We start from the raw sequence: 22,177 nt of genomic DNA on the forward strand, positions 1-22,177 counted from the left end.
AGACATTTGACACTCAAAAATCATCACATCCACGAGACATTTGACACTCGAAAATCATCACATCCACGAGACATTTGACACTCGAAAACCATCACATCCACGAGACATTTGACACTCGAAAATCATCACATCCACGAGACATTTGACACTCGAAAACCATCACATCCACTAGACATTTGACACTCGAAAACCATCACATCCACGAGACATTTGACACTCGAAAACCATCACATCCACTAGACATTTGACACTCGAAAATCATCAAATCCACGAGACATTTGACACTCGAAAACCATCACATCCACGAGACATTTGACACTCGAAAACCATCACATCCACTAGACATTTGACACTCGAAAACCATCACATCCACGAGACATTTGACACTCGAAAATCATCACATCCACGAGACATTTGACACTCGAAAATCATCACATCCACGAGACATTTGACACTCGAAAACCATCACATCCACGAGACATTTGACACTCGAAAACCATCACATCCACGAGACATTTGACACTCGAAAATCATCACATCCACGAGACATTTGACACTCGAAAATCATCACATCCACGAGACATTTGACACTCGAAAACCATCACATCCACGAGACATTTGACACTCAAAAATCATCACATCCACGAGACATTTGACACTCAAAAATCATCACATCCACGAGACATTTGACACTCGAAAACCATCACATCCACGAGACATTTGACACTCGAAAATCATCACATCCACGAGACATTTGATAACCTGAGAACTCCAAGACACAGTGCCAAACAACCTCTCCTCGTTCAAACCAAGCCAAGACTGCACCTGTCCTGCACGAAGTATAGCTATCTCTCTTGTTAACCACATCAACAGAGTCTGTAACTCTTCACGACGGGAAATGCACATATATATCCCAGGGTCATAATAAAATCCAACCTCCTTTGAATATCAGAACACTGATATATATATATATATGGGTTATAAACCCAACACATAGGACTCAATGACAGGTCTTTCATAACATACGTAGCCTGTTTTAATATCTACTTTCACGAGAAATAACAACGATGTATTACGTATCTCTTTCTCGTAAACTCTACCATCAAAAGATAAACCTAACAACAATAGGACTATATGGCAGATAACATAAGACGCGATTCGTGGGAGGAGGGAGTGAAAAAAAAAAAAAATAAGCACATAAAACAAGTGAGCATCACAGAGAGATTCTCAGACCCTTGTTTACGTCAGTCATTCCCCGCCAGCGATTGGTTAAATCTGCCCCACAGACTTTGAAGGGAGATTCTGTTTCTCCCGCGGGCCCTTACACCTCCTACCCCACCCGACACAGCGAGGAGGCTTTGGTGTCGTCAAGAGAGAGAGAGACACACACACACACACGTATCGTCGTTCGCCTCAACGTGCAGCTGAGCGGAGAAAATAAACACCGAGAGAGAGAGAGAGAGAGAGAGAGAGAGAGAGAGAGAGAGAGAGAGAGAGAGAGAGAGAGATGGTTCACGGTCCGTGCGCGCTGACCTGTCTCATAATCCGATGCTCCTGATAATACGGTCGACGACAACGACTTCTGGTTCGCCGATGATCTACGAAGCATCACCGTTGGAATTTGGGGAAGTAAAAGAGAACGAATATTCGGCGTTCGGATAATGGAGGTGCAAACGTTAAAAAAAGGAGAGATGTTCGGGTACCGGAGCGCAAAACGTTCGTAACAATCGACGTTCGGATAACGAAGGGCAAACGTTCAAGTTACTCGTCGTTCGGATACCTGTATATCTAAAGCTTGGCCGTTCGAAACAGTTTCAATCCTCACAGTGTGGAAATGAGATATAGGTCTCTGTTTCGGTATTCGCTTCACAGGTACCAGGGATTCAGTGGTTCAGTTATCAGAGGTTCAACTGTTCATGTTCCAGAGCTTCAACCGTTCAGATAACAAAGATTCAACAGTTCAGGTAACAGAGGTTCATTGGCTCTGAGACTAGAGGTTCAAAGGTTCAGGTACAACTGGTTCAACGATTCAATCACGAGTTATTCTTTGGTACCAGGTATTCTGATATCGGACGTTCGGGTACCTATTTCCGGATACTGGGAGCTCAGAAACCAATCAAAGGACATTGTGAAATCAGAGGTTCGAGTCTGAGAGGTTCAAGTCTGGGAGGTTCGGGTACTAAGAGATTCGTATTTTGGGAGGGTTCGGATACTGGGAGGTTCACGTTTGAGAGGTTCAGGCACTGAAAGGTTCGAGTACTGGGAGGTTCGGATACTGGGAGGTTTGGGTACTGGAAGGTTCACGTTTGAGAGGTTCAGGCACTGAAAGGTTCGAGTACTGGAAGGTTCGGGTACTGGGAGGTTCGGGTACTGGAAGGTTCGGGTACTGGGAGGTTCGAACACTGGCGCTTTGGATTACAGGCAAGCTCCTGGGTTGAAGATGGAATCTATGGCAATTTCGGGGAACCGAAGCAGAGGTAATCATGAACACATCAGCCAGCCAACTTAGGCCAGTTACTCCACTTTGATAACTTCTGGTTCAGCTGAATAATCAAGTTCCTCCCAACTCGCGTGGCCGACATAACCATCGGGGCTGTTCCTTCCTGCACGTCACACCGGGTGGTTTCGTCCCTCCCTCTACACCACCAGACCGTCCGGCTTGGTCCTCCACACGAATGTGAAGCTAAAGCCCATTTCCTACTGAATATTAACTGACTATTAACCTCTCTAACCCCCACAAAGGTTCAGTTATGCATTGAGGGCGTATACAGTCTTGGCGTAGTCAGGAACACCTGAAGAAGGTGTTGGAAGATCTTCGGATTGGTAGTTAATAATTTGACGTTAACGGCTATTAATGATCCTTAGCAGTCGATAGCCCTAATGCCTGAACAACCAGCAACTAATCTCACTTTTATGAGGTCATCAAGCCTCACTCCTCACACAATTGCTCACACACAATCCCTCCTGAATTCATTCCTCCAAAATGATAACCCATGTTTGCCCCGATAGTTAAGATCTCATGAGGTCTGTGAGGTCGTAGTTTCGTGCATCAACTTTGCTAATCCATCATATTTGTCCGACCATCTACCTAGTGAAGGAGTGCTTCCTCCATCAACTTCGTTGATGCGCACGTGCGTGGACAGTAGCTCCGGGCAGCAAACCTCGCCAAACCGTGCCTGAGTATCGAAAACCTCACTATTCGCCGCTCCAAGTGGACGTCAACACCCGCTACGGCAGGTAATGCACGTCGCAGACGTATCAAGGTGTGTGCTGCCGTGCAGGGCGATCTCGTCGCTCAGCAGGAAAACACTGCTTCGTCCGTCTCAGTTTACAACCACCACGGGAGAGAAGACGACATACCACGGGAAGATAGATGATGATGGCAACATGATCCTCCCTCGCAGATGATCGGGGAGATCGGAAGGAGTAGTCCAGGCAGGTGTTCTGAGGGAGGGGTCGCGTACGTGTGTGGAGGGTCATCCCAGATGTCCTGACCATTGAGGAGGAGAAGGGAAGGGAAGGGGAGAGGGAAGAAGGAACGGGAGGAGGAGGAGGTAGGGGGAAGGTACTGCAGGTGGTGTGGTGGCTCACGGTCTCAGCAGACACATGCTGGAAGAGGTATTGGGGGTGTCAGCAGCAGACACACACGTACTGCAGGAGAGCATATGTGACCCAGCAGATCGGGTGCTGGGGTAAAGGTGGTGGCCAGAATCGACAAGACACACATCATGAGAGAGAGAGAGAGAGAGAGAGAGAGAGAGAGAGAGAGAGAGAGAGAGAGAGAGAGAGAGAGAGAGAGAGAGAGAGAGAGAATATGTAACTGGGCAGCAGACAAGAGCAGACAGGTATTCAGGCGCGGGCTGGGGTGGCCACTGTGAGGAGACCGATGCTAAGGGGTGGAGTTGAGAAGGTGGCATCAGCAGACAACTGCTGAGATGACTGGAGTCAGCAGACAGCTGCTGAGATGACTGGAGTCAGCAGACAGCTGCTGAGATGACTGGAGTCAACAGACAGCTGCTGAGATGACTGGAGTCAACAGACAGCTGCTGAGATGGTTGGAGTCAGCAGACAGCTCCTGAGATGACTGGAGTCAACAGACAGCTGCTGAGATGACTGGAGTCAACAGACAGCCGCTGAGATGACTGGAGTCAACAGACAACTGCTGAGATGACTGGAGTCAACAGACAGCTGCTGGGAGAGGCGAGGTCGGCAGACAGGTGTTGTGATGGAGGAGGAGCAAGGGCCAGCAGAAACGTGCTGGGATCAGCAGACAGGTGCCTAGGATGGGGAGCATTGTGTCATCAAACACCTGCTTGGGGCAGGGGGGCGGGCTGAGGTCAGCAGAGCGGGAGGGAGCTGGAGGTGAGGAGGAGGTGGAGGTGGTAGCAGCGGGTTGATTATGGGTCTGGGGAGAGACACAAAGCCGAGCCAGCCTTCCATTGTCCGGTCGCCCCACTGCTGCTGCTGCTGATACCAAGACCTGTAGTGAGGGAGATGTAGATGGAGCAGATGAGGGAAGGCGGAGGTAGTGAGGGAGATGTAGATGGAGCAGATGAAGGAGGGCGGAGGTAGTGAGGGAGATGTAGATGGAGCAGATGAGGGAGGGCGGAGGTAGTGAGGGAGATGTAGATGGAGCAGATGAAGGAGGGCGGAGGTAGTGAGGGAGATGCAGATGGAGCAGATGAGGGAGGGCGGAGGTAGTGAGGGAGATGTAGATGGAGCAGATGAGGGAGGGCGGAGGTAGTGAGGGAGATGTAGATGGAGCAGATGAAGGAGGGCGGAGGTAGTGAGGGAGATGTAGATGGAGCAGATGAGGGAGGGCGGAGGTAGTGAGGGAGATGTAGATGGAGCAGATGAGTGAGGGCGGAGGTAGTGATGGAGATGTAGGTGGAGCAGATGAAAGAGGGCGGAGGTAGTGAGGGAGATGCAGATGGAGCAGATGAAGGAGGGCGGAGGTAGTGAGGGAGATGTAGATGGAGCAGATGAGGGAGGCGGAGGTAGTGAGGGAGATGTAGATGGAGCAGATGAAGGAGGGCGGAGGTCGTGAGGGAGATGTAGATGGAGCAGATGAGGGAGGGCGGAGGTAGTGATGGAGACGTAGATGGAGCAGATGAGGGAGGGCGCAGGTAGTGAGGGAGATGTAGATGGAGCAGATGAGTGAGGGCGGAGGTAGTGAGGGAGATGTAGATGGAGCAGATGAGGGAGGGCGGAGGTAGTGAGGGAGATGTAGATGGAGCAGATGAGGGAGGGCGGAGGTAGTGAGGGAGATGTAGATGGAGCAGATGAGGGAGGGCGCAGGTAGTGAGGGAGATGTAGATGGAGCAGATGAGGGACGGCGGAGGTAGTGAGGGAGATGCAGATGGAGCAGATGAGGGAGGGCGGAGGTAGTGAGGGAGATGTAGATGGAACAGATAAGGGAGGGCGGAGGTAGTGAGGGAGATGTAGATGGAGCAGATGAGGGAGGGCGCAGGTAGTGAGGGAGATGTAGATGAAGCAGATGAGGGAGGGCGGAGGTAGTGAGGGAGATGTAGATGGAGCAGATGAGTGAGGGCGGAGGTAGTGAGGGAGATGTAGATGGAGCAGATGAGGGAAGGCGGAGGTAGTGAGGGAGATGCAGATGGAGCAGATGAGGGAGGGCGGAGGTAGTGAGGGAGATGTAGATGGAACAGATGAGGGAGGGCGGAGGTAGTGAGGGAGATGTAGATGGAGCAGATGAGGGAGGGCGGAGGTAGTGAAGGAGATGTAGATGGAGCAAGTGAGGGAGGGCGGAGGTAGTGAGGGAGATGTAGATGGAACAGATGAGGAGAAGGCGTAGGTAGTGAGGGAGATGTAGATGGAACAGATGAGGGAAGGCGGAAGTAGCGAGGTACAGGCAGATGGAACTGATGAAGGAGACGGGGGTAGTGAGGCACAGGTCCAGGGCTTAGTATAGATGGTGCAGAATGATGGAGGATGATGGATACGAGATGGAAAAGAATGGTTGAGGTTCAGGGAAAAAAAGAAAAGACAGATCTTGGGGTAAATATGAATAAGACTTGAAAGATGGTGACATCACTAACCATAAGACTAGGAAGACGATGACGTCACTAACCATAAGACTACGACGACGGTGACATCACTAACCATGAGACTAGGACGACGGTGACATCACTAACCATAAGACTAAGACGATGATGACATCACTAACCATGAGACTAGGACGATGATGACATCACTAACCAAAAGACTAGGACGACGGCGACATCACTAACCATAAGACTAGGACGACGATGACATCACTAACCATAAGACTAGGACGACGGTGACATCACTAACCACAAGACTAGGACGACGGTGACATCACTAACCACAAGACTAGGACGACGGTGACATCACTAACCACAAGACTAGGACGACGGTGACATCAGCGTACTCGAAGATAGCCATGAGACTCGAACGGTCTGGACATCCCCCTTCACACAGCGAGCCATTAGACTTATAGTTCACCACAAGAAAAACTTCCCAGCACGGAGTCCACTGCTACACTTTCACAAATTAATAGCGAAAAATCTTTTTTGGGAGATTAGAATTTTGATAACGTTCCGCTAATGATGAGAATTCCCTCGGCTCCTAATGAGGAAAGGCCCCGCCAGTATTTTGTTACTAAAGTGCTCACATGCCTTCATTATGTCAGATTCAGAGGATCCTGGCGGCATCATATACAGCGTAGGACTCCTAAAGGTATATGACTCTGAGAACACCCTGGGATATACGGAGTTTAGGATTCCCAGGGAAAATTAAGACTGCAGCCATCCTGGGTTATATACAGTGTAGGTCCCCTAAGGGTTTGACACTCGAAGACCATTCTAGGATGTAAATTGTAGGACTCCTGAAGGAATAGGACATGGGAACTATTCTGGGATATACAGTGAAAGACTACTAAACGTATCAGACTCGGAGACCATCCTGGGATATATAGTGGAAGAGCTCTGAAGGTATTAGACTCGGAGACCATCCTGGGATATACATTGCAAGAGTTCTGAAGGTATTAGACTCGGAGACCATCCTGGGACATTCAGTGTCGGTCTTCTACTTATATAAGACTGAGAGATCATCCTGGGATACACAGAGTGTAATATACACATGACTTAAGAGACCATCCTGGGATACTCGATCCATCCTGGCAGCAATATACTGCTTAGGACTCCCGAGAGTATACAGGATCGGAGGACATCCTCATTGAGGAAATCTTTGCCGAGGGCTGATGTTTTCCTTTATAACACCCACTCAGTCTCCTTGTTTATCCCAAACGCAACTCCCACCATGGTCGGTTCTATTATATAAGTCCCCTCCCTTCCTCCCTGCTGTCGTCCGCCTTCCCTTCACAGGCCAATTTCCCCCACAAACGACGGTTTTCCTCTTTACCAAGTCTCCTCCTCCTTCTAAACTTTCCCTGTACCATCATAATCTTTCTCGCTCAACACGATTTTCCCACCCTCGCTAAAAGATCCAGTGTCACAAATATCCAAGAGTTAATGACTAACCCAACAGTGGGAGGGAAGATGAAGACGACTTACACAAGCGATAGACAGTCGAGGATCGGCTATGTACCACTTTGTCAAAAAGGTTTTTCGACGTATGAAAAATAAATAATCATTTCCCTCGGTCCATAGATGAGGTTGTGTCAACAGATGTGTTATCAAAGCTCAGTCTCGGACGAGGTAAGGCTCAAGCAGAGAGATGTTTTCCACCGGTGTAAAGCTTATTTGGTGCATAAAATGTGTTGTAATATAGACGTTCCAGTTTTATAATAAGAATCTATTTTCTTTACCTAAATATACCTAAATACTGCATTAGGGTTTGAGATTTATCTACCTAATAACCTAACACACGCAAATGATACCTTCCTGCTTTACTCTTAGGCAAATTACCAATTCCTTATCTTTAATAATCAAGCATTATCTTTTTATTATCTTAACTTTATCTTATCACCTTTCTTCATGTCTTCGTCTGTAGTGGCGGGCTCTTCGACGCTACCATCACCTCAAACCTGGGAATACTCCTGATGTAGCACTTCAGCGTGACCCTTGAGTAGAATATCCTTTCGGCCTTTGGCCCGAATCTTAAGGGTTAGGTCAAAGGCTAAGGCTTTCGCAGCTAAGGATTGTACAGTCATGCTCAAGGGGTCGTTCCATCCGCTCAAGCGGTCAGAGGTCGAAAGTGATAAACTACCTCACGTACACAAGAACCACGCTGATGGCTTGTTTATGTGCAGATCGCGTTACAAGTCTCTAAAGAATACCTTCCAATAGACACAACAGGTCCTTTTGCATCCGCTCTACTGAGGAAGGTTATAAGCATGCATTGAGCTCTAGTTCGATCATAAATCAGCTGTAAGTGCCAATAGATTGCAAGGGTGCTCGCATTCATCCTGGAGTTAATATCTTTTTTCCCCCAGCGGAGACTCCGCCATCACCAGATGATCCTCCTTCGCCAACACGACTAGGAGACTCCTGCATGTTATGTAGGACAACTCTGAGTGGGGTTGGTTGGTTGTTTGGAATTGAGGCCTACCAACTACCAGGGTTGTTAAGGCCGTCAACGTAAGTCATACATCCACCAACCGTAAAATCTTTTAACACCTTCTCCAAGTGTTAAAGATATTTCTAAGACCACATACACTCTCACTATGCATGTGACCCATGTGGTCCATGTCAAAGTTTGGTGTTCAAAAAATACTCACTTTGAATATCTTTCATATGAAGAAAGAAATACCCTCAGTGTGACTATTCACAATGATTCCGTAGGTTTCAAGAGCTGTTAAAATTCTTTCCCGAATTCAAGTGAAAATAACATTTCCTCTTTTTTCCTATAAAAAAAGAAAAAAGCGGGAGACGGGCTTTTGTCTCCAATCACCAATGATACTCGTACCATAATTACCAATTATGAACCGTTCTACTTCCAATCAACGACAGTCTTACGTTCTTCCTTCTCTAGAACACTGCAAACCGGCAGGACCCGTAAGACCGTCTCCCCCGTCCTTCTCCGTCGTAATTAAGGCCTTGACGATTCGTTACCAGAAATCTTTTTAATCAATAGATGATCTCGGATTTTCCGGTGATTACTGGGCGAAAATGTGCAGCAAGGCGTCATATTTCTCGTCGGGAATAAATGCCTATTAGTTTTAATGAGGATAATTTATCGAGCTCTCGGCCTGGCCTGGCCTGGCCTGGCCTGGCTTGGCCTGCTATCTTGGCCTGGCCTGTCCTTAGCTCTTGGCCTGGCCGGAGCTCTTGGTCTGGCCTGTGCTCTTAGCTTGGCCTGGCCTTTGACCTTGGGGCTTCGTCCATAGGTACATCATGCGCCTGGGGAGGCTCAGGGTTCGAGGGTATTTGTGCCAGAAAGAGAGAGAGAGAGAGAGAGAGAGAGAGAGAGAGAGAGAGAGAGAGAGAGAGAGAGGAGGAATGGAAGTATGGTATATGGGTTCCCCCTCATTTTTCACTCCCCATTTCCTCTCCATCCTTTTCCCCACGCCTCCATTCCACACTCCACATTTACTACGTCCATCCCCACTGCTTTCTTATTGCCCCAGTTTCCCTCTCCACACAGCAGTGGGACGATGATATCACCCACCAGAGAAATGGAACATCAAATGGATTCTCTATACTCAAGAGACATGAACAGGATCACCACATTAGCGAGACGTCAACAAGATCTATAGCCATGAGACATCAACGGGATCTCTCCATCAGCGAGACACACCAACGGGATCTCTCCATCAGCGAGGCGTCAACGAGATCTCTCCATCAGCGAGACTCACCAACGGGATCTCTCCATCAGCGAGGCATCAACGGGATCTCTCCATCAACGAGACATCAACGGGATCTCTCCATCAGTGAGACATCAACGGGATCTCTCCATCAGCGAGACATCAACAGGATCTCTCCATCGGCGAGACATCAACAGGATCTCTCCATCAGCGAGACATCAACGGGATCTCTCCATCAACGAGACATCAACGGGATCTCTCCATCAGCGAGACACACCAACGGGATCTCTCCATCAACGAGACATCAACAGGATCTCTCCATCAGCGAGACATCAACGGGATCTCTCCATCAGTGAGACACACCAACGGGATCTCTCCATCAGCGAGACATCAACAGGATCTCTCCATCGGCGAGACATCAACAGGATCTCTCCATCAGCGAGACACATCAACGGGATCTCTCCATCAGCGAGACACATCAACGGGATCTCTCCATCAGTGAGACACACCAACGGGATCTCTCTATCAGCGAGACACATCAACGGGATCTCTCCATCATCAAGGGATCAACAGATTCTGCCATCGTTACATCAGATATGGTAGGACTCCCACAATATCCTTCATCTTGGGAAATCCTGGCTGATACCAGTACAAGCTGATGAACTTTAATGTCAAAAAAGAAAATTAAATTCATCTTCCTTCCGAGATTTTTGACGCTTATATGGGATTTCGTGATGGAGGAGAGGAATTGACGATGGAGAGCGCTGATAGATATCCGTCAATCCCTAGTATTGTGTGTGTGCGGTGTATGTGCGTACGTGCGTGTGTGTGTGTGTGTGTGTGTGTGTGTGTGTGTGTGTGTGTGTGTGTCTCCTTCGTCGACCCTTCAGTGTTGGTCTCCTCCCACCTAACTCTGCTCTTCCCCTTAACTTTATCGAGTACATCCTTCTCAACCACTAACGTCTTCCTCATTTCCCTGTGTCTTACTTTGTCAACTTTCGTAACTCGGTCAAATCGTCTTGATAAATCTAATTGATGCTAAGCTACTGCATTGTGTCCCTCCACACACACACACACATACACACACACACACATACACACTTAGCACGTTCTTTGTGGTATATAGCCACCGTAGCCTCCAAAGCCTCTATCGCCTCCAAAGCCTCTTCTCCTCCCCCATTCCTGATCACACACACACACACACACACACACACACACACACACACACACACACATCACTTCTTGCTCCCATTATTCTGACAGCGCCGCTGCAGCGACACATATCTATCGACGTTGTAAATTTGTCTATCAAGGATCCTAACACCCATCTCTAAATCGCCTGAAGATGTGTCTTTTCCCTAACGCTTTTCTACTGCAAGGCAGCAGCAGCAGGAGTAGGAGTAGTTGTATGTGTGAGAGACTGTTGTATATGTAACCCTGAACTATACAGGTCAAAGAAAACGAGTGATCTTACTCGAAAAGGGGGAAAAAAAAGAGCCTGTCATATTGACGGAGAAATATACAAGACAGATATAGGGAAATAAAGATACTGGTTTAAACCCAACCAAAGCCGGGTGCTTTGGCTTAGTACCAAATAGATTAATAGAAGAAATCAGTGGAAATGTCCTTCCAACATCTACCAGCTGCCCATTTTCTACAGGGGTAGATTTTCTATATCCTCCAAAATTCAGAGGTTTTTCTTTTTCTTCTTCTTCTTGAAGTCTTTAGCTCCCCCTTCTTAATGCTTCGGTGAAGGTCTGGCCTCGATGAGGATATCTGCCCCTGACTGGAGCCTTAAAAGACGTAGACGCAGGGAGGCGATGCTACCCCTCCCTGATCCTATCCCCCTTGCCCACATATCCTCACTATCCTCCCTGCTAGTGCTCCCTCCTAACCCCTCCCCACTTATCCTTACTATCCTCACTGCTAGTGGTTCACTGGTGGGTTGCTGGAGCGGCTCTAGGCGTACCGATGGCTAAGATCATTAAAACAGTCACCATCGCATTACAACCACTAACTTAATAACCCTGAATACCTTACGTATCTGTAAACATTGCAAGACCCATACATGGCTCACACTTCATACTCGCGTGGCTTCTGCAGGGAAGGAACGAGAGCATAGGAAAAATAAAAAAAGAAGTTTAATACGTTGGGATCCAATGTATCATTTTTCAGTCGGTCAATAATTGATATCCAAAAGAAGATTCGCTAATCGTATGCCCCACAGGATCATTCAACCCCTCACCCCCCTCGAGCCACGTACCAAACCCTCCTACATCCTGGCGGAGGCGCAGAGTAGGATAACGACTTCACGAACGCACACCCTTTCGTATTCACGCGTTTCCTCGGTAGTTCCAACTCCAAGATGTCTCAATAGACGTTCGATATAGTGGTCCTTCTTTAAGCTTCTGTCAACCTTCACTCTTCATCCGTTTCGGCCTGACATAGTGACACAATCAACTCGAATGACATACCTTTGGCGTTAACAGAAACACTATCTCGTTCAGCAGCCACACGACTTTGACGGATCAATTTAAAAAGATTTTTTTTTTAAAGCAATGCACTTCATGGAGACATAGATTCAAAACTATTGTAAGAAAGATTAACAAAGAAAATGTATTTAAGATTGAATCCTTAAACTGATCTCGAACCCTGTAACAAAAGTTCCCGTTTTCTAAACTGAGCAACATACGTTTTCCAGGAAAGGATAAGATATGTAACTAACACTAGCATCAGTCACAGCACAGTCCTGGCGCAGGGCATTACCTGCAGCAGGTAGGAAAAAAAAATAGCTGGTGTTTCTACAATGTTTGATATGTTTTCCCTCACCCTCTTTCCTTGAAGAACCTCAGTCATAAGCATGGAGCTTCATCTACTCGTCCTTTATATATATATATATATATATATATATATATATATATATATATATATATATATATATATATATATATATATATATATTAGAAAGGATCACAATTTTGCGCGTGACCAAGATATTCCTATGAGTCCACGGGGAAAATGAAACACGAAAAGTTCCCAAGTGCACTTTCGTGTAATAATCACATCATCAGGGGAGAGACAAGAGAGAAATATAACAGTCAATTGATATACATCGAAGAGACGAAGCTAGGACAAGAGCTTCGTCTCTTCGATGTACATCAATTGACTGTTATATTTCTCTCTTGTGTCTCCCCTGATGATGTGATTTATACACGAAAGTGCACTTGGGAACTTTTCGTGTTTCATTTTCCCCGTGGACTCATAGGAATATATATATATATATATATATATATATATATATATATATATATATATATATATATATATATTTTTTTTTTTTTTTTTTGAACTATTCGCCATTTCCCGCATTAGCGAGGTAGCGTTAAGAACAGAGGACTGGGCCTTTGAGGGAATACCCCCACCCGGCCCAATTCTCTGTTCCTTCTTTTGGAAAATTAAAAAAAAAAAAAAAAACGAGAGGGGAGGATTTCCAGCCCCCCGCTCCCTCCCCTTTTAGTCGCCTTCTACGACACGCAGGGAATACGTGGGAAGTATTCTTAATCCCCTATCCCCAGGGATAGGGGATTATATATATATATATATGTAAATATATATATATATATATATATATATATATATATATATATATATATATATGTATATATATATATTATATATATATATATATATATATATATATATATATATATATATATATATATATATATGTATATATATATATTATATATATATATATATATATATATATATATATATATATATATATATATATATATATATATATATATATATACGTATTCGCTGGTGTGCCAGATTTAGACCTATACACATATCACTCATATATATTACATTTTACGATGTCTTGAGAAGGGTCGACCCCCAGCCTTCACCTCACTTACCAAACAACAGCGCCACTCTTTAACAACCTCCCTGAAAATCGCCTCCTATAAAATATTTATCGCAAGATGCGCAAAAAAAAAAGAAAAAAAATGTCCCAAGATCATAAAAAAAATCCCCCTAAGGCAGGCTTTCCCCTTCTTTTTTTTTTTTTTCACAAATTTGAAAATAGTGGCGTGTGCCCCGCGAGGCTGGCGTAGACACTTTCAATAGCACTGCGGGGGGCGTCTCTCCCCCCGGGGGGCGGCGGCGCTAGACCCCAGCTTGGCTCTTCACGACGGGCAAGGGAAGTGAGAGAGAGGAGGGGAGGCGGGGAAAGGCACTTCAGAAAAGGCGGCACCGGTACATAGAGGGAAAGTGAAGATGGGGAAGAACAGAAAACGGAGATACACGAGACGGCGGTGGTAGAGGCGTTGGTAGAGTTGGTCGCTGGCGCGGGGGAACGCCAGGAATCAAGGGAAAGACGCGAGTCTCAGGAAAGACTGGTTGATGATGACCCCAGTCAACCAATGCGTAATGGGAAAGAAGAGTAACTATAGAAGTGCTTAGCGGTGTTCATGAATCCCCCCAAAGGATCTTAATTGAACTAGAACAAATGATAACAATAATGGAGCACTCTTCAGTGATAGTAAAATACTGATAATGGAGGACTGTCATTAAAAAAGGGGATCAACTCGGGGGATCTAAATTCTCATGGAGGCAGGTAGTCATGGAGGCACAAGTTCTTAAGGTATAGAGAGAAAAATCTTTTTTATACCACCATGTCACTAAGCACACTGGAATCCAAGATAGATAGTACGTCAAATTATTGCGAGATCTTACCTTCAAACACAAATTCACGGAAAATTTACAATATCACATCATGATTAATCAAACCTGGGGAAAGTGATCATGTAATTCTAGGCTCTGATTTTGTGGTAAATAAGATCATATATATAGAGCAGCGATGAAACCTGACTTAAAGAGATGATATAATCATGAAAACTACACACCAATCAACAACTGTCGGTGCTCACAGGAACTGAGGCCAATGGAGTTCAGTCAGTAGCTAGTCACCGAGGCACTGTCGTGGAAAGACATGAGAAATCTATATCAGATAATTAGAAGCATGGATGCCTTTAGCTTCAAATACAGAGAAGAGGTTAAAGAAAAAAATAATGTGTGGTTCAGTAAGTGTTGTCAAACAGCGAAGGGACTCAAGGATGTGTTGTGGAGATGATATGGAAGGAATTAACAAGGAACGAATGTAGCAGTTTAGGGGAGAAAGAACACACTGCCCACGAATTCCTTGCGTGTCGTAGAAGGCGACTAAGACGGGTGAGAGTGCGGGGGTGCTGGAAATCCTCCCCTCCTGTATCACTTTCCAGAAGAAGGAACAGAAAAGGGGAACCAAGTGAGGATTTTTCCCTAAGGCTCTGTCATCTATTCCTGAAGCTACATCGCTAACGCGGGAAATGGTGAATATGTATGAAAAAAATATAAGGAGAAACAAAGAAACATTGCAAAGACTCTCGTGGACCAGGTAGGAGACAATCCAACACCATTCCGCACATTCATGAGGAATAAATCGTCTGTGAAGAGCATTTCATAAGGCTAAGGACTTCAGAGGAAAGAGCTGCCTGGGATGATGTAAAGATTATGCCAGGAACTGAATGACAAGTTCAAAAGTGTTTACATAGTGGAAGACACGAAAGCCCCCCAACACCTGTGAAGTGCAATGGGAAGGAGGTCTGAGGTAAACACTGCAGTATCTACCAAACACATACACAGAATACTAAAGGTTCCTGACTCAAAAAAGAAAAAAAAGGCTCGTAGTCCAGAAAAACATATCGCTATATGTACTGACGATATGGACACTCTTGACAAATTACTTGCCAAAAGGATTGGACTCTCTTACCTGAATCTGTTTGCTGATGATGCCAGAACCATGAGGGAGGCGAAACCCGCGGAGGACGGCATTAGACGCAAGTCTGAAAAAAAGAAAGTAGTATGACAGTGGAGACAGTGGAGCCCCAGGAGTGTAGAACTCCCCTCCCGTACCGCACACATAGGTAAGTACACAGGTCATATGGTGGTGGTGATGATGGTGGTGAGGGCTCTACCACGACGTGTTTAGACACACACGTTACGTGGTGGTGGTGGTGATGAGGGTAAGCTTACGGAAGGGATGAGAGAAGGAGGGAGCTGCTGCAACTCCACAGAAAGGGTATCCTGGGATCAGAACGATACAGGTAAGGTATTTATCTTGTAATCTGTGTGATTATCTTTTTTTTTTCTGCTGCAGTAGCCACTGTTGTGGTCGTGGGGGGGGGGGGGTTAGTGGTAGGAGAGAGAGAGAGAGAGAGAGAGAGAGAGAGAGAGAGAGAGAGAGAGAGAGAGAGAGAGAGAGAGAGAGAGAGAGAGAGAGAGAGAGAGAGAGGACAACGTCTCAATTGTTTTTTGCAGAGCTTCTTCCCCCATCCTGCCCACCTCTTTGTCCCCTGCCCACACCATCCCTTGCCCCTTACCCAACCCATGTCCCTTGCCCACCCGTTAACTCCCCCTGCGCGGCCCCGGGAGCCGCCCTGGGAACCGTTCACGTGAGGTGATTGAAATGTATATCATTTGCATGTCACCAATCTTCCCCAACCCCCCTTCGGTGAGGTCCTCTACCGTGTCCACACCGGGGAGGCTCTGTGTGTGTGTGTGTGTGTGTGTGTGTGTGTGTGTATCACCTGGGTTACCTCCCCAACACCAGGGGGCTCTGTTACAACTCTCGTGCCTCCCTACACACTAGAGAGGCTGTGTGTAACAGTGTTGGTGCCTTACCACACCAGAGGGCTGTGTGTGTCACCCGTGGTGTCTCTTCACACTATGAGGCTCTGTCACACCTTTGCTGCCTCCCCACACATCAGGGGGGGGGTTGAGAATGTGTGTGACAGCGGCGGTGCCGTCCCACACCCGTGGTGCCTCCACAAACAAGGTGGGGATGTGTGTCACCTGTTATTAGCTCTGCTGTGTTCTAACAAGAGCCAGCAATGCTTCACCGGTGTTAGAACGATATGATTCATAACGTTAGCCAACTTTTTCAAATGCAGTGATGAATCCAAAGATCATGTAGTAAAACATGAGTCCAGGTCACCTTCACAGATGGATATAATACGGACACTTTTTGTGAGGCCCCAGTGGGACCAGAACCGTTCATCCTCACCCTTATCTAGCTCCGACTGACTGTGTGGCCCTTTGCACCGGCCGGAGAGACTGGAAATAATGCTGATAGCATGTGTAGTTACATTCATCTTGGATCCCTTACTTTAGCGATGTGCAGATGCTGATATCCAAGAGTCGCACCTTCCTGCTCCAGGATCGTACCTACGTTCACAAGGGTCCTATCGTCGTGCTCAAGGGTTGTGGTATCGTATTCAAGGATGATGCCTTCGTGCATTTGTGTTCTAGGATCGTATTTCGTGCTTACGGATCCCATCTTCGTGCTCAAGGGTTGCATTATCGTGTTCAAAGTTAGGTCCACTTTGCTCAAGGGTCCCTCTGTCGTCCTCAGGGATCATACCCTTGCGCTTAAGGGTCGAATCTTCGTGCTCAAAGGTCATAATCCATCGTGCTCAGGGTAGTACCATTGTCTTCAAGGGTCGCACCGTCGTGCTCAAGAGGTGTCCCGTCGAGCTCCGTGTATTACTGCTGTGCTCAAAAGTCGTTCGTTCCATTGTGCCCAAGGAACCTGCGCAGTACCAGCTACAGCGAGTGTGAGTGAGAGTTGCTTATCGAACGAAACCGACTCACAAGAGGCACGAAGACCCCCCAATCTTGATCACGACTACCAAATACTTTGCTTTACCTCGAAGAATCTGTATCGTGTCTAGGTAACACAGAGCCAATCTTCGCTTAACCATCTCTCGATCTTCATGTCTCCATCTATATATAAATTAGGTATATATGCCGCTCTTATCTTCAGTCCTCCAGCATACATCCTCGTCAAGGACCACCAAGTCTTCCGTTATCTGTTCTCTGCATGTATTCCCATGTACTGTTCCCTTAGTAGATAACCTTGTCATGGACAATCAGGTCTTCTGTTATCTGTTCTTCCTATGTACTGTCCTCCAGCACAAAACCTCATCATAGACCATAAGGTCTTCTGTTATCTTTTCTTCCCACGTACTGTCCTCCGGCACATAACCTCTCCATGGACCATCAGGTCTTGTGTTATCTGTTCCTTCCATACATTCATACATTCTGTTCCCCAAGCAGATAACCTCGTAATGGACCAATATGTCTTCTATTATCTGGCCTTCACAATGTACTGTCCTCCAATAGATAACCTCACCATTGATCATCAGGTCCTCTGTGATCAGCCCTTCCCATACACCGTCCTCCAGCAGATAACCTCGTCATGGACCATCAGGTCTTCTGTTATCTGTCCCCTCAACAAGTGATCCGTAAAAGACCATACTGTTATCACCGTATAAAAAAAAAAAGGATGAAAAATAATGAAACGGGAATATGTCACTCCTAAGATTGACGACAGACATCAAAAATACAGACTACAGGATGGAAAAAAAAGGGGAGTGGGGGGGATATGGAGAGTGTTAAGGCCGTTCCCAGGGAAGCCGAAGTCGCTGCCGTGGCGAGGGATTGGAAAGTCAACAGCGGTGTAATCTCTCCAAAATCCTTCATTTCTGACTTGCTCCCGGTTTTCAAAGTGACATTCAAGTCTGATTGAAATGTCACCCCAAGAGATTCCTATTACACACCTTAATTAGCTACCTTTGATTGACCGGAAAATATGAGACAAGTAAAATGCTTTACAATTGTATGTCTTTTTCACCCCTTCATCTCTTTCTAACCTCCCCTCCTCCCTCCCTCCCTCTCTCTCCCCAACCCCCCTTTTCTTTTCCCCCTCCTCCTCCCCTTACCCTTGACACCAGAGCGTAAGACGGAGAGCCTTAATACCCCACACTATACAAAAGAGTACCAGTAGACTGGCACAAAGACCTGGCCCAGGTGCTGGAAGAAACCTGCAAGAAAATTCAAGAGAGAAATCTGGAAAGTCCAGCCGTAAAGGGTAACTCCTCCTCCTCCTCTCCTCTCCCCCTTCCCTCTACCACAACCCACCAACAGCATGGCTGCCATTAATTAAAACGCATCATTTCAAAGGATTCACAATCCGATATGGATATTTTAATTACATGTAGTGGGCGCAGCTCCGCTGGATTAATTATAACAAAGGCTCAATCCGCTGGAGAAACCTCGCCCCCCTTCTCTCTACGACTCTAGATTTTACGAATTTGCGCAGAGAAACGCGTCGAGGAACAAAGTTTTTTTTTCACTATGCAAAGACTATTACCGTTAATAAAGAGGATGTTGATGTTAGAAGTGGAGGAAACAAGGAAAAGGGGAGACCATACTGGAGGTGGAAGGATGGAGTGAAAAATATTTTGAGCAATCGAAGGTGCCTGGATATGCACGAAGGTGAAAGGCATGCACGGGAATGAGTGAATTGGAACAGTTTGGTATACTGGGTCGACGTGCTTTCAAGGGACTGAACCAGGCCCTGTGAAACGTCTAGGGTAAGCCATGAAAAGGTCTGTGGGTACTGGATGTGGATAGGGAGCTGTGTTTTCGGTGCATTGCACATGACAGCTAAAGAATGGACGTGAGCGGATGTGGCCTTTATTCCAGGTGTTACCTCTCTAATGCAGAAAACGGCACTCATATTTCCGGTTTCAGATATTCATATCTACATTCGCCTGCTAACCTTCATCGACTTTCCAAAACACATGGAATAATCTTCTTCATATTTCCGTACCAAACAATTTCCCGTTGAAGGGGTGGAGGTAGATGGTGTAGTTGTGTGTGCGAGAGAGTGTGTGTAAGTCTGGTGCGTGGGAAATCTCCTCTGGTGATTCCGCAAGAGAGAGAGAGAGAGAGAGAGAGAGAGAGAGAGAGAGAATAGAGAGAGAATATAGACTTCCCACACTGGACCTCGTCCCTGAACACTTCACCAAACCCACCCTCACTCCACGCGTTCCCCTTTGCAAGTCGTATTCACCCAACGTGTGTCTTCAAGAGCAGATGGAACACGAGAGGCCTTGCTCGACAGATGGCTTTGGTGGCTGAGGAAGGCAGGTAGGCTGGCTGCTGCTGCTGCTGGAAGTTATCGGTCGTCGTCCTCGCCGCGGTCGCTACCCCCTGTCGTGGAAGTCGTTGTGCTCCTCACCATCGCCGTCGTCCTAGACGACGAACCCGAACACTCGCCGTCTCCCAGGTCGTGGCGGTGGTTGTCGTCGTGGTGACGACCACTGTTGTTGTCTCTGGTCGTTCGTGGCGGCGGCGGCGGCGGCGGCCGGCGGGCACCCACCCCACCCTCCTGCGGTCTGATTACGACACCAGGCAACAGGTTATTTCCCGCTTAGCTGGAGCAGCAACACAGCCATCCCCACATTACTAACTTTTCTCTCAACACTCCCTCCCTCTGTCTCTCTCTCCCTCTCTCTCTCTCTCTCTCTCTCTCTCTCTCTCTCTCTCTCTCTCTCTCTCTCTCTCTACATCCATTAACCGACCTTTTCTTCCCCCACCCCCTTTTTTTTTTTTCGTCCACTTTTATAGTAGTAATTAATGAACATGACTGATTGCTTCTGTTCCAATGCGTAAGTATATTTGTCATCGCTCTCTCTCTCTCTCTCTCTGAACCAACAGGGGTCGAATATATGATGTTGTCGCCTTGCACTGTGTTTAGCATCCATTGCCTTAACATCTTCATGTTACTCGTTCGATTTCCACATCTGTCCTCCTGATTTACATTGAGAGGCTCCTAGGACCTCCACCTGATTATCATGGGTATAAAGATGCCCCCTGATTATCATCTTCAGGTGGGAGGGAGGGAGAATATTTCCTTTCTTTCCCTTTGTGTCTTGTTGCCGTGAATTACGGCTTTCATTAAAACCCTTCGTTATTTTTTGGGGGTCAGGATTTCATTCATCCCTTAATTGCATTCTTTGATCAGTATGTCTCTCGATCATTTCCGAGGTTTGTGAATGTGGTGGTCCAAGTCCCCGCTTTTTCAATCCGTATGATCGACTTTCCTTCTTTATCTAGTTTTTTTTTCTATCGTTTTTCTCTACCAATTCCGGATTTTTGAGAGTGTCTGACGCGATCTGGCGCTGGCTATGGTGATTCTGAGGACAGGCTATCAACATACTGGGCCAAAGGCCGTACTGTCGTGTTCAAGGGCCGTACCATCCTTCTTCAGGGGTCGCACTGTCGTGCTCAAGGGTCGCACCGTCGTGCTCAAGGGTCGTACCGCCGTGCTCAAAGGTCACACCGTCGTGCTCAAAGGTCGTACCATCGTGCTCATGCTTCAGGGTCGCACTGTCGTGCTCAAGGGTCGCACCGTCGTGCTCAAGGGTCGCACGGCAGTGCTCAAAGGTCGCATCGCCGTGCTCAAGGGTCGCATCGTCGTGCTCAAGGGTCGCACCGTCGTGCTCAAGGGTCGCACCGTCGTGCTCATGTTCCAGGGTCGCACTGTCGTGCTCAAGGGTCGCACCGTCGTACTCAAGGGTCGCACCGCCGTACTCAAGGGTCGCACGGCAGTGCTCAAGGGTCGCACCGTCGTGCTCAAGAGTCGCACCGCCGTGCTCATGTTTCAGGGTCGCACTGTCGTGCTCAAGGGTCGCACCGTCGTGCTCAAGGGTCGCACCGTCGTGCTCATGTTCCAGGGTCGCACTGTCGTGCTCAAGGGTCGCACCGTCGTACTCAAGGGTCGCACCGCCGTACTCAAGGGTCGCACGGCAGTGCTCAAGGGTCGCACCGTCGTGCTCAAGAGTCGCACCGCCGTGCTCATGTTTCAGGGTCGCACTGTCGTGCTCAAGGGTCGCACCGTCGTGCTCAAGGGTCGCACCGTCGTGCTCAAGGGTCGCACCGCCGTGCTCAAGGGTCGCACCGCCGTGCTCAAGGGTCGCACCGCCGTGCTCAAGGGTCGTACCGTCGTGCTCAAGGGTCGCACCGCCGTGCTCAAGGGTCGCATCGTCGTGCTCAAGGGTCGCACCGCCGTGCTCAAGGGTCGCACCGTCGTGCTCAAGGGTCGCACCGTCGTGCTCAAGGGTCGCACCGCCGTGCTCAAGGGTCGCACCGTCGTGCTCAAGGGTCGCACCGCCGTGCTCAAGGGTCGTACCGTCGTGCTCAAGGGTCGCACCGCCGTGCTCAAGAGTCGCACCGTCGTGCTCATGTTTCAGGGTCGCACTGTCGTGCTCAAGGGTCGTACCGTCGTGCTCAAGGGTCACCCCGCCGTGCTCAAGGGTCGCATCGTCGTGGCCGAGGGTTGTACCGTCGTGCTCAAGGATCGTCCAATCACGCTCCAGGGACTAGCAGTCCCAGCAACAAATGGACAAACAATTCCTGGAAGATGAGGAAAGTGGAGAATCCCCATGATCAGAATTCTCGAAAAACCAGATCAGTAAAAGTTTTCATTTTACGAGCTTACCTTCCACTTCAAACCATTACAGGAAAATAAAAAGTCCA

The sequence above is a fragment of the Panulirus ornatus genome, chromosome 19 (genome assembly GCF_036320965.1).
Source record: "Panulirus ornatus isolate Po-2019 chromosome 19, ASM3632096v1, whole genome shotgun sequence".
NCBI lineage: Eukaryota > Metazoa > Arthropoda > Malacostraca > Decapoda > Palinuridae > Panulirus > Panulirus ornatus.